General features: G+C 38.9%; 1 protein-coding gene across 1 annotated transcript in view; it reads right to left on the bottom strand.

The window, feature by feature from the left end:
• Positions 1–12,732, bottom strand: part of LOC107562557 (guanine nucleotide-binding protein G(z) subunit alpha-like) — a 45,702-nt gene extending 32,970 nt beyond the window's left edge. The window contains exon 1 of the mRNA XM_016247192.1: positions 12,376–12,732. The gene's annotated coding sequence lies outside the window, so the exon portion shown is untranslated. The remainder of the gene's footprint in view (positions 1–12,375) is intronic.
• Positions 12,733–13,307: the final 575 nt, after the last annotated feature.

Genomic DNA, 13,307 nt, shown 5'->3' with positions numbered 1-13,307 from the left:
CCCATAAGTGGTGTAAAATTTGCCGTGATGCGTCTTGATGCAATAAAATACGTGAACGTTAATGAGATCTGAGAAGATTACCAGTCAATAATGAGTTTTACCAAGCCTTATGTCATTTTATGAACATGTATTACAGTTCCACTAAGGAAGACGATGAAGATCCACACGAATACAGGGAAGGCAATAACTCTGGGTGGCACAAACACATGTAACACGAAATAATATCCAACAATCAACTGAACAGAAAGAAGACTTTAAGTAGGGCAGCTGACCAGGGGCAAACAGGTGATAGGAGTTAACTAATAATGACTAACGAGCAAATTAACTCAAGAGCTAAACTGAACAGGAACAAAACCATATAAGGAAAAACAGGAACAGGCAGATGTAACAGAAAAAGACAACACTAAAGTTCATACTCCTAAAAGTGTGACAGTTCTTGCTCCCCATTCACTTTTATTGTATGTAAAAGAGCAGCATGAACACTCTGCTAAATTTCTCTTTTTGTGCTCCATTAAAAATAAAAGAAAATATTTAAGTTTGGAATGACATGAGGGTGAGTAAATGATAACACAGAGAGTGAACTATTCCTTTAAGACCAGACCTGGTGGGTTACCAGTACAACCTATTATCACGTTTATTTATGCACTTTAGTTTCAATCACATACTTCCGCTTAATTTCCTTTCTTTTTTTGCTACGACAAGATACTAGGCGTACCAAGGGACAAGTGCTTAGACTTGAGTCACGTCCAGCCTGAGTACTGGATCAGGGAGACAAAAAGATAGAGGCCTTTTACTGTAAGTAATAGCGCTTAGAAGGATTTTAATTATGACAGGTTGTGAAGATTGGCAATGAGCTTGAGGTGAAGAAATGAGACAAAGCTTTATAAGGATGAATGTGGAGACACAGCATCGGGTTATCGGGATGAAGTCGTTCTGCATTATGACTAATTACTAAATCACTCAAGGTCAGAGTTTTTCCTCTTATCTTCGACAGAAGTCACAGTATCTCAATAAACCACTGAGCTTCATTGAAGTCTCAATTAGTTATGTGTCTATATATAAACAAAGCTATTCAACTTTCTAGTCCAGAGGCTACAAAGCAAGAACCTTTTAGCCTCAAACAAAAATTACTTGCAAGTTATCCACATGGTAACTAGCTTGTATCTTAAAGGGTATCTTTGTATCTTTTTGATGAAATCTGAGAGCTTTCTGACCCTGCATAGACAGCAACACAACTACCACGTTCAAGGCCCAGAAAGGTAGTAAGGACATCGTTAAAATAGTCCATGTGACATCAGTGGTTCAAACCTTAATTTTATGAAGCTACGAGAATACTTTTTGTGTGCAAAGAAAACAAAAATAATGACTCTATTCAACAATTTCTTCTCTTCTGTGTCAGTCTTCAACGCGCATATATTCTCACATATATTCTTAATAAATGGAAACATATGATTTTTAGAAAAACTAAACATAAGCATGGACGTCTACCCCTAAACCCAATCCTCAGTGGGGTGTAAGCACTTTTGCAGCATAATATACAAGCTAGTTACAATGCAGATAACTGGCAAGCATTTTTGCTCTCTTTTGGCACTCTGAATGATCATTTTGGCCCCTGGCCAAAGTCTTTATATTTATGCGCACTACAGAAGATAAAAAAAAGAGTGAAGCATTGTGTAAAGTAACACATTTACCATATTTATGAAGTTCAGAGTGTTCCAGGCATATGCGTTTCATCATTTCTGGATGAAGGGATCGTATGTATTGGAAATGAGTGTGAAGGTGACACATGATGAGCTTCAAACAATCACATTTGTGCAAGGCTTTGTACGCTCATGGCCCAAAATCGACCCTAGATGTCTTGCTCAAAGGACACGGCTTTGTTGTACCACAGTGCAAACATCAGGAGAAACAATGAGTGGCAGTGTTTCGGTCAATAGCAGCCCCAAAACAGAGGACTTTTGATTTGGCGAGGGCCAGCGTTGATGGTGGGCGACTGTATAGTAGATCTGTTTTTGTCATAAAAGGTCCCATGTGAGGTAGGGGCATGGCCTGGCCACTATTAAAACTGACTGTTGTTTGCAGTCACATGGCTGCTTGCCCTGACAATGCATGTCTGTGTACTGTGAACATTTCTGGATACATGTGAGAGCAGAGCTGCTAATGGGAAACCATCTATTAAGGGAAACAGTATACAAACTCAAGTTCTGAGACTAACAGTCTTCGTTTGTCCACAACCTATTAACCGCAGCTGCCGTCAAATAAAAAATACAAAAGAGGTCTGATCAAGCTCAAGAGCGACGTGTTGCTAATCTGCTTTGGTTGTGTGTAATGTTCAAATTCAGGCTCTGATAAGATATGAGCCGTTTTGAGGCACAGCAGATTTCTGAAGGGAGGGGTGGGTTTATCTCTGCGCTAGCGCTAGCTGCTGCACTTAGCTGGGGTGTTATTTCACTATTCACTGTAAACACAGACCGTGAGGGGGAGTAGCGGCACAAAACTGGCCAGAATGATGCTTATGAAGGGTTGTCAGACAGGAACGTACCTGACTTTGAGGCATTGTGCAATGCTAGCTCTAGCCATACCGGTTAGCACACATTTCGCCAATAAGTGATGTTATATTAAGAAATTTCGGGAGGAACACGCGCAGATAATCAACTCGGCCAATTCACTATCAGTAATTACATCATCTATCCAACCACCACGAGAGAGAACCACTATAAATAATCACCTTACTTACCTAGGGTGACCATACGTGCCATTTTCCCAGGACGCGTCCTGGCCAGGATTTCTATATTGCCTAAAATATCTAGGTTTTGGCTTTGTTTGCGTGTGCAGACCAATCGGTGTATGACATCAAAATACCTCGAGAGCATTTTGAAAGCATAAGGAACCGTCTGTATGGTATTTTGATGCGTCCTGGGAAAATGGCACGTATGGTCACCCTATACTTACCGTCATTCTCTCTAGTCTTTTAGCATCCCTCCACCACCCCAACTCCTCACCGTCGACCCATTTCTACCGGGGGGGCAGGGAGCGCTCTGCGTTCAGGCAAATGCCGAGCTCGGAGCCCTCTCCCTGGACAGGGGGGGGGAGTGCCCCGGGTTCGGGAAGAATTACCGAGCTCAGAGCCCTCTCCTCGAACAGCATGCCACATACACATACTATTCCTCTCGCTTTATTATCTCCAAGACGAACTCGTGAAATTATTTTCTGTAATAATCAATATTATGTCACAAGTGCTGCTGATCAATCAATATTTTAATTTTCAGTAATGGCTGATAGTGTTACCGATCTAAAAGTGTGGTCACGTTAGCGAAATTTCGAACACAAAAAGATCCATTGTCAATAATGTAGCAATGTATAAAACAATGAAGTCACTGTCAAACCAAGCAGCTTTCTTGTTGTAAATACAGGCGAATTTGCGTGACCAGCTTAAACCCATTGCGAAATCTTGTGTGGTGAAATTTTTTGTCCTCAAACAAAATTCCAGATTGCTTGAATTTCTATCCATTTAAGTCTGATGTCACACATTACTGTTTCTGGATCCAAACACTCCCTCAAATCGCAAAGGTAAACAACAAGCTGGGCTAATATGCAATTACAGTTTGCAGTATATTTCTGAAAAAGCTTGATCCTAACCTTTATTTCCATACTGAAACTTCAGTTGGCCAGACAATAAACAATCTAAATAAACAATCTATTCTGAATTGTTAAATAATTGGATACTGTAAGCTTGGAGACTCTTGTGTACATGGATTTTAAAACTTAGGTTAAAAGGTATGATAGAGAATGAATACTGCTTATAAATGGCCATTGAGATTTTCACTTCAAACAATTAGCAGCTTGGCTCTGGAGACAGTATTATTTGAAAATGTCATGATTTAACAAGCGGACTGAAATTACAAGATTTTGCCAAACAATGGGCATAATGCCAGTTTATACATAAAATGGAATGCACACAAGATTACTGAAATGTAGATTAAGATTTAATGAGATTAAAAACTGTGATGTAATGGAAGTAGCAATGGATTTTTTCTTCCATATTGTGAAGTACATCTGACTGAAATGGATTATCGAAAAATAAAAAATTGTAGGGTGTTAACTTAATGCAATCCATCAATTGTTGATTGGATGGAGGCAGATCTGAATGCCAGTTTGCAGTTGATTGTTAAAATGGGCTGGATAAAATGATTGGAGAAATCTGGCAAACGTCACCAGAATTTTTTTTAATTAAAAATAACAAAAATTACAAGGTCCAAACATTAAAACACACACATCAGATCAATAAGATGCATTTAGAAAACCGAAAGGGCAAATTTCCAATTCATGCTGACTTCAAAATCTTTCTCTGGTAAACCAGAGAAAAATATTGATGTGTACTCTTGCACGTCACAGATTTGTATCTAATAAACTGCTCTCTAGAATGTAAATGTCCCTCCCCCAATACCATATGCAATGACTAGCAAGCAGCAAGCCATGTTTCACTGCTGAGACTTTACTAAAGCCTAATGATACGAGCTGTTTGGCACGTCCCACCACAACTTCCTGTTTTAATAGGAAAAAACATCAGACATTAAGCAATTTCATGAGGTCTTTAACTTATTTGAACCTGGAACACTCCCCTATGCATGAAACATATAGCAATATGCTAGCATAGCAGATCATCTAACTTTAATAGTTCAGCCTGATTATTTGACATCATTAGCCAGGTTGGTCAGACTCAGGCCCTGTGCATCCTGCAGAGCATCATTGTGTTCGTTTGCATGGCCATAACAGCGATCATATGACTAATGGAGAGCTCATGGGGTGGTGGCACCCCTACACCTCCCCCTCAATCATATGACCGCTGTTATGGCCATGCAAACGAATACAATGATGCTCTGTGCGTAATGAGAACAGAAAAGAGGACCCTCTTAGCTCATCTACGCTCGGTCACACACACACATACAAATACTGTAGGACGTTTCTCAGAAAACCAGAAGAAAAATTGCATCACTCAGAGGTGCTCTTTCATAGTCTTAATGAAATTATATTTAATTTAAGCATCAACTTTATCTCAGATTACATATATATATATAATTTTTTTTCCCAAATTATTTTTGTGAAGTTATATGGACAATGCTATTCACATTTATTCAATACAACTATATTCTTACTACGCAAAAATAATTAGCAAAAAATTAATAAATAAATTATATGTAAATAAAATATGTATATAAATAATACATTTAAATATATCATAAATAAAATTATTTTGTGAAGATTTACGGAAATGATCATGCATAATTAACCATAATATAGTTTTTTTTTTTTTCATCTGTAATATCAACCAATAAATACAGTACAAATATACTGTGTATCCCTAGTAATTTTCTCATGAAAAAAATATTAGGAAGCCAGAATGAACATCCTATTGGGCGTGATGGCAATACTTTACATTAGAGTTTCTCAATTCATTCCTACAAATGGCATAATCTCTAACAGTTTAATCTGTATGAAAATACCTCTCAGTTCATCAAACTCTGACTGATACATTAAAATCTGCTTTATGTCATTATTGAAGTTGGTTGAGGTTCACGCAAGCAGAAAATGTGATTAAATGACCACATGTGTATATAAATAGCGAATGAGCCAGTCGATATGCTGGATTTTATAACCGAATATGTCATTATGATGCATTATGGTATTATGGGATTTTTTGTTTTTATTCCAGGTATTGTTAAAGCTCCTAAAACCACTTCCCCTGGTGACATGTGTGCACAAAAAGATGCAAACACCTCTGAGTCCCTCTCTCGTACCTGCTGACCTAGATAAGAGTATGTGCCTCCTCTTCCTGCCAAGCGCTATTTCCGAGTGATAGAGCCAGACGTCGCATGCAGCCATGCTTGACCAATGAATGCCACAAATGGCTCATCCAACTCATTCACCTTTACACCTGTTTCAAAACATGATGCACCTATCATTTGCAAATGAGTTTCCATTTTTCTGATAAATTCTGTTGATGTTTAAACATTTTCACCTATCCCAGTTTAATATGTAGAGAGGACTAAAAGTAAGCCATTTGTAGGTTGATCTCTGAAAAAGGTAAAGACTGGCTCTGTCTCTTTTTTTCCCCGAGCAGCTCAATGTAGTGAGTCTGGGGGCGGGACTATCTGTTTGTCCAACCAGTGGCAGAAGGGGGAGTGTTTAGGAAACCTGTTTGAAATTATCATTATTTTTGCAGTTCTATTTGATATAGCGGAACAAAAATTCTTCAAGAAAATAATGTATACTTAATGTATATTATTATTATTATTATACACTAAATAATATGGGTATTTAACAAATAACATTTTTGTATAGTTAAAGTATAATTTTGAATTACATTGTTTCACCAATTTAAAGGTCCCATATTGTCAAAACTGAAATTTCCTGGCTTTTTTCAGGATAACTGAGGTCTAGGGGCTATTTAACTACCATATAAGTTTCAAAACAGTCAGTCCACAGTAAAATTCACACAGCCTGCATAAAGTAGCTGTGATTTTTCAGGAACCGTTGTGACTTCCATAAAAAGTTGACGTCAGAACTACACAGTTACCGCCTTCAGTCACCACCCCGAGCACCGCCCAATGCAAGAAACATAGACATATGGCAAGAAATCTGTAGACGCGCCCATAACAACAAAAGACAATACTTTATTGAACCTTTTCTGATAAGAAGTGTGCGCTGAAAACGCGAGCATTTTTGACAATCGTTTCTGTCCAGTCTGCTCGTTTCATCGCGTTTAACCGCAGCTGTCGTCGGATTTTTGTCTGGCAGTGGCAGCAGATATGCGATCAAATTTCGAATTTGAGGCTGTATTACGTCGATTCTGGCACCCAACATCACAACAAGATGATATTTTAAGCTCCTTAAGTAGCCAAATCTGCGCTGGTTTGAATGGGCCGCCTCCAGTTTCCCTTTTGCTTTGCTGCCTCCAGCTAGCGCTGTGACGTCGGCTGACCCTAGTTACCTGTGGTTGACCTGGCCGTGTGTCACTCAGAACACAACAGGCCAATCAGAAGAGAGGCTCACGAATATTAATAAGACAGGCCAAAATCGACCTGTTCTCAGCAGAGCTCCTGAGAGAGGAGCTGTAAAAATATATTGAGATGGTTTTTGGTACTTATACCGCAAATACATATTCTTAAGGACATCAAGACTTAAAATAAAACTCCAGAAATGTGTAAAATATGTGACCTTTAACATAAATAGTCCTGCACTGTGACAAATACATTCTGATATAAACAGTTTTTCACTTAATGAGGGATACAACTAAAAAGTCTATAAATTGTATAATAATGAAGAAAAAAAATCATTTAATAAAATGTATAAAAAATATTTTACATAAAATATATAGCATGTTACACTGCTCTCACACTGTTTGAAATGTGAGAAAAAAACGATTACAAGAGTACAAGCAGATATACAATAAGTTATCATTAGGTTTATGCGTTACAACATTAACTAAAAATGATCAATATATTTGTTTTTTAAAGTTTTATTTTTAAGTATTTATTTACCTTTGTTAGCGTTAGCTATAAAAAACAACTGTTCATTGTTAGTTCATGTTATCTGAGGTCAGTTAAATAGTATTAACAGATACAACTTTGGATTTTAATAATGTATTAGTAAATTATATAATTAACGTTAATATTCTTATCTATAAGAATAAAGCAGTGTATGTTCTATATCTACTGCACATAAAGTCCAATAGACTATTGTTTCCATAGCCAAATTTCATTTCAGTTCTCGAACTTACTTCCTTCTGTACACCTCAACACAGTATTATGAAACCATTCTGTTAAATGCAAAACTGCTGTGAAACAAACTGCTGATAACAACGACTGTACACAAAAGCCAATGCTGAGTCGTGCCATCAGGAGAAATGTGATCTTGACTACAGAATTAACAGTCGGATCCATTTCATTCTGCTGATGTCATGACAACAGTGCTTTTATGCCAAATCACTTAGCTTTGTAAATGAACACGCATACAGGTGCAATAAGCAAACATGTAAAGGTGATACAGACACAAACTCGGCATGAATGGGAAGGTGGTGTCAGTGAAAATGCCAAAGTGTTTTGACTTGTGACAGTTAAATAACCAGCCAGAACATAGTTTTGCACAAACACAATTGACATTTTCATTGAAAAATGTAAACATCGAGTATACATAAATAGGTGTATGTGAAAATTAAAAAAAAAATAATAATAATAAAATTCATACAGTCTCAATACATTGTTTATCATGTATGATAAAGAAGCTAAGGCTTGTTCAGAAGGGAAATGGCTTTGCTCAATATTCAGATAGGAATATATTTCTTAAAAATGGCCTGTTTGTTTAGTTCACAGTAACCTGCCTGTTCCACTAATGGCAACATTCAATAGCAACTTTTCTCCCAGACCATTTGAGCTGCTTTTACTTTAAATCTAACACATCTTTAAACCTTAACAGACTTGGATGTGACCTATATCATATAGAATTCCACAGTGCTTCTTACAAATGAACCACTTGGATATAGCTAATGACTTGTTTCAATTCAACAAAGGGCCTCTCTCACATGTGTTTCCATAAAACAAGGGCCTGGTCACCTCCTGACCCCAAACTTGTCAGAGTGTTGGATTTTCCATGCTTTCACTGAGAAAAGCCCTTTTTAGTTGACTTCACCGAATACTCCAATTCCAGCCAATCTGTGTCAGAAGACAAGTCTTGCACAATATGAACGCTGCATTTTTTAACAATAAATGGGGACTGGAACCTCAGAAAGGCATGAAAGTTCAATTAAAATGGTCAGTTTGATTTGTTATCTGAAGCCTTTACAGCTTTGAAATAGCACTGATGAATGAGGACTCTGTTGAGTCAGATTGTTTTATGAATCAGTTAATCCTAAAAACCGGTTTGAATGATTCAGTCCCCTTTCATTGTAAATGGATTAAAAATACAGAACAATCCTTCGTTACAAAGAAGAAACATAGTCATATTATAGTCATAATTCTGAAAGTAAAGTTTAAAGTTGTGTTGTCATTTTTGAGCCATTAGTATAATTTTTAGTAGCATCCTTGTAACATGCCACACATTTGAGCTGTAAAAATATCACCATTTCTTTTTAGCACCATTAAAGATCTGACTAACACAAGCTTCAGTCTGGATCCAGAACACCTGAGAAGAGATGATGCCAACCCCTCAGAGGACCTCAGATGATGCCAACCCTGAAGCAACACACAGAACTACCACATTTTGCTTTAAGTTTGATTGCATCATATAATAATTGCTGTTAATAGTGTTCATCATCTGTTTTATTACGTCTTAAATTTATTTTTCCGTACATTTCTGCCATATGTACATTAACTGACAGTCACCACTGATAAACTACCACTAAATATTGTAGAAGCTTAATTGGCTGTAAAGTTGTTTTGCAATGATTTGTATGGTGAAAAGCGCTGTACAAATAAACTTGACTTGAAGTTTTGGTTCCTTGCCGCTGTCGCCTCTGGCTTGCTTAGTTGGGGACACTTAATATTCCAGCGACTTGATTGCAAATGATTGCAAAGATACTATTTAAACTGAACTGAGCTGGATGATGACATCACTGAATTGAATGATGAACTGTCTTTAACTGAAAAATTAATGTTTACTATTGTCATTTTGCATTACTGACACACTATTTTCTTAATCAATGCTGTTCAGTTGCTTTGACACAATCTGTATTGTTAAAAGCGCTATATAAATAAAGGTGACTTGACTTGACTTGACTAACCCACAAACCTTTAGAAATGTCACACATCTGACTGCAAAACAGTCAGGGGCCACAAATAATACACCAGGAATGATAAATAAAACGAATTACTGTTTTAATAAGTAGTACCCTTTAGAAACTGTATCCTCAATGGCAGATGTGTGATTTGGTCTGAGCATGAATGAACAGCTGGCTATCAGTGCATGTAAGGTCACCAGCGAGGTGTTTGGTCAAACCCTTACTGTTGTGCCAAAACCCAGTTATGATCGATCAAGCATTCACTCCGAAAGTTGCATGTGTATATTTTGGCATTTCCCTCTCAAGAATGTTCCTATCGTTTTTGAACTTTGACTAAAATTTCTTTCTCCTCATTATTTTCCTGCATCCCATTCTAGCATACCCTTACTTACATGGACAGGATTTTTTGTCTCCATTAGACTCATGTAGGACGACCCCACAAACTAAACACTCTTAGTCTGAATTCAACATATCTTCAGTGACAGAAACATACTAAATAATAAATGGCCAAACTACTTTCTTTTGTAAAATATAAATTAAGATCAAATCTGTATGCATGCATGCTTTGCAATCAAAGCAGCAAGCTCAGGTATTTTTAAAACATGACCCAGATGCATAACAATCTGACGTTCAGTGGTTTAGACGGTTTTGTTTATGGCACGATTTCGGTTCACCGTTGATGATGAGCTACCTGGAAAACAAAGTCTAGCGAGTTAAGCTGTGAAGTTTATTTTTAACCATCATCATTAGAGTCTAAGCTTCCATTGTGATAATTTTGTTATTGACGTTTATAGTGTTTGAATATCACTGACACTGATGCCTGTGTTTTGACGTCCATGATTATCCTTGCGTTGTTATTAGCAAATGAGCAGCAGTATCAAAATGACAGTAAGCCTCCCGTAACGGCCATCATATCAGATGATAACACAGGATGTACAAATATTAACTGGTACTTAGCTGATGTTGCACAATCATCCTGCAGTTTGGTCAGTTTGTGGGTTGTAGGGGGGAGGAGCGCTGGCGGTATCTGCTCATCTTTGCATAGTCTGTTTTCCTTTCTTTGTGAGTACCAAAACATCTTTACTGTATTAGCACTCTATTGAGCAACACAGGTGCCACTGTGCTGTAATGAAGTGAACTTAGCTAGCATAACTTATTAAAGTATCAACTTTGTCTCAGATGCTTCTCCTAAAATTCCTTTGGAAAAACAAAACTGCACTCTTAAAAATAAAGTTTTTTTTACTGGCATCTGTGGTTCCATGGAAACTTACCATTGCATAAAGGTTCTTTAGAATGGAAAAATGTTCTTTGAATAAAATGTTCTAATAATAAGAAAAAAATATTTTAGGAACTGTTCACTGAAAGGTTCTTTGGGGAACCCAAAATGGTTCTTGTATGGAATCGGTGTAACATTTCCCTGTTTTAAGAGTGTAGACAAATGTGACTATTGTTAAGATAGAGTAAGTGTAAAAGCAATAATATCAATGTGGACACTGTATCTCAAATTAATTGGTATTAGAAGACGAGACGGTGCTGAGAAACTCGATAGGGTATAAAGCGCAGGATTATCGGAGTCTTTAACTCTAGAGAAGCAAACTCTCTTTACTCAAGAGAGGCAATTTGTTTTCCCTTTAATCTCTTTGCCATCTAGGAGAAACAATTGAGACTTTAATGAGATTTAATTTGTAATGGGTCAGTGGGCCTTCCTGTGCATCCATTCCTTGTGGCGGGTTCATGCAGGATATATTTTATCTTTCTCTCTCCTTTCATTCTGTGTACCGCATCAACCTCCGCCCCTCTGCCCCTACTATCTCTCCACCATTATACCCCCCACTCCAGCCACCTAAACCCCTCCCTGTGCAGGTTCCCTCGCACACATGCATGCACAACCCTGTCACCAGCCTATGCCGCCCTCGTTGCCCTAATAACAATCCTTGGAATTTTTGTTAGGGCAAAAATGCTTCAAATGATACATACTGGGGAAGGGAAAGGAAGGGGACCTCCCTTTGGGAGAACCACAAACTCTGCTCTTGCACACACATCGATGCGATCGATAAGGGAGCGAACGTGTTGTTGGTTAACGTGGAGCAGTGGGAGTCAAAGATCAGCAGGAGTATGGCCGAAAGGAGAATATCGACATGGGGCTTGCCAGCAGAAACAGCAGCCCTGTCTCTCCATGGGGTGTGCACCTTATTCAGTTCCTTCTATATTCACCAGCCAGCAGAGCGTGGCATGAACACACTACACCTAGAGTACTGCCCCATTTGAGATTCAATAATATGTGACTGTTTAACATTGCACAAGCCGCATCACTAGGTATGGTATATGGGCAAGGCATCAAAGATGTTTAGTCCTCAATCATGCACTCGTTAGACAAATCAGGGCTCAGGAGAGCTGCTTTAGCATCATCCCTGAGCATCACCTCACCGAGACGGAGAAAAAATACCATTCTGCTACCTGAGGTGCTAAACACGCTCATGTTCACCTTCCCAAGCCAAAAACAAACCCAAAGACGCTAACGGAGAAGCTACCCTTGGTGTAACAACAGGAATAAGGGTGTGTGGAAAGAAGACTGAAAAAAAAGGAAAAGGCTTCCTCACCATTTCACCGCTTTTCGTCCATTCACCAGCAACACTGCAGACAAACATTCGCTTGGGAGGCAGAGGGAGCACGCAATCCGTCCCCTTAGTCCTGAATTGCCAACATCCTCAGATCCGCCTGATTCTCCTCTCACACATGCACTCATTCACTGGCGCTCTTTCGTTGTGTCGTGCTCTCCCCTCCTCTTATAATTGTCGGTGTGCTATTTCCCCTCTTGTTAGCTCCAAGGCAGTTAAGAGACACTGCAGCGATGGGGGAGGAGGGTATGTGTATGTGTGTGCGCGCATGTATGTGTGCTTGTGTTCAAGTGTGTTCGTGAGTGAGTGAGGGAGTATGAGAGCAACGGAGGGAGGAGTCAGCGGGGATAGAAGAGAAGAGAGGGGAAAACAGCTAGTAGGCTTAAATCCTGAGGTAAAAGAGAAAGCAGAATGGGGTGCTGAGAGACCTCTGGAGGAGAAAATACAAGGTGTATATCGCAAAGAATGACGGGTATGAATAGAGAATAAGGAGGGTTATCTGTGTGATTGCAAGATATGGCAGATGTTCTGCAGCTCAGCCAGCTGCAAGAGTCAGTCCACAGCAGGGTTGGTTGCGATTTCATTGATGGCTGAAAGAGCTTGCAGGAAAACGATACAGAACGAGAGATAGTGGGAGTTGAAGGGCAGGGAGGAGATGACGGCAAGGGACCAGGAGGGGGTTGGATATGTTGCTTCTGTGCCAACTGTTTCTGTGACAGAAAGACCACTTCCTCTGCAGCCATTGGTCCCCTGCTTGTACGGATAGATGTGCTGACAAATAAAATATCCAGCAGTGGCTTTGGAGCATACTCCCCTCTCGCCCTTTGTCGAGGCAACAAGATTCTGCCTCACCAAAGGCAGCTGAGGACCCCATCCAGTGAGTTTGCGCCTTGCATCCCAAACAACACTTCACA

This window comes from Sinocyclocheilus grahami, unplaced genomic scaffold, assembly GCF_001515645.1.
Source record: "Sinocyclocheilus grahami isolate Dianchi unplaced genomic scaffold, SAMN03320097.WGS_v1.1 scaffold828.1, whole genome shotgun sequence".
Lineage (NCBI taxonomy): Eukaryota > Metazoa > Chordata > Actinopteri > Cypriniformes > Cyprinidae > Sinocyclocheilus > Sinocyclocheilus grahami.
Note: the sequence above shows the minus strand (reverse complement) of the source record. Positions and strands in the feature narration are given on the sequence as shown.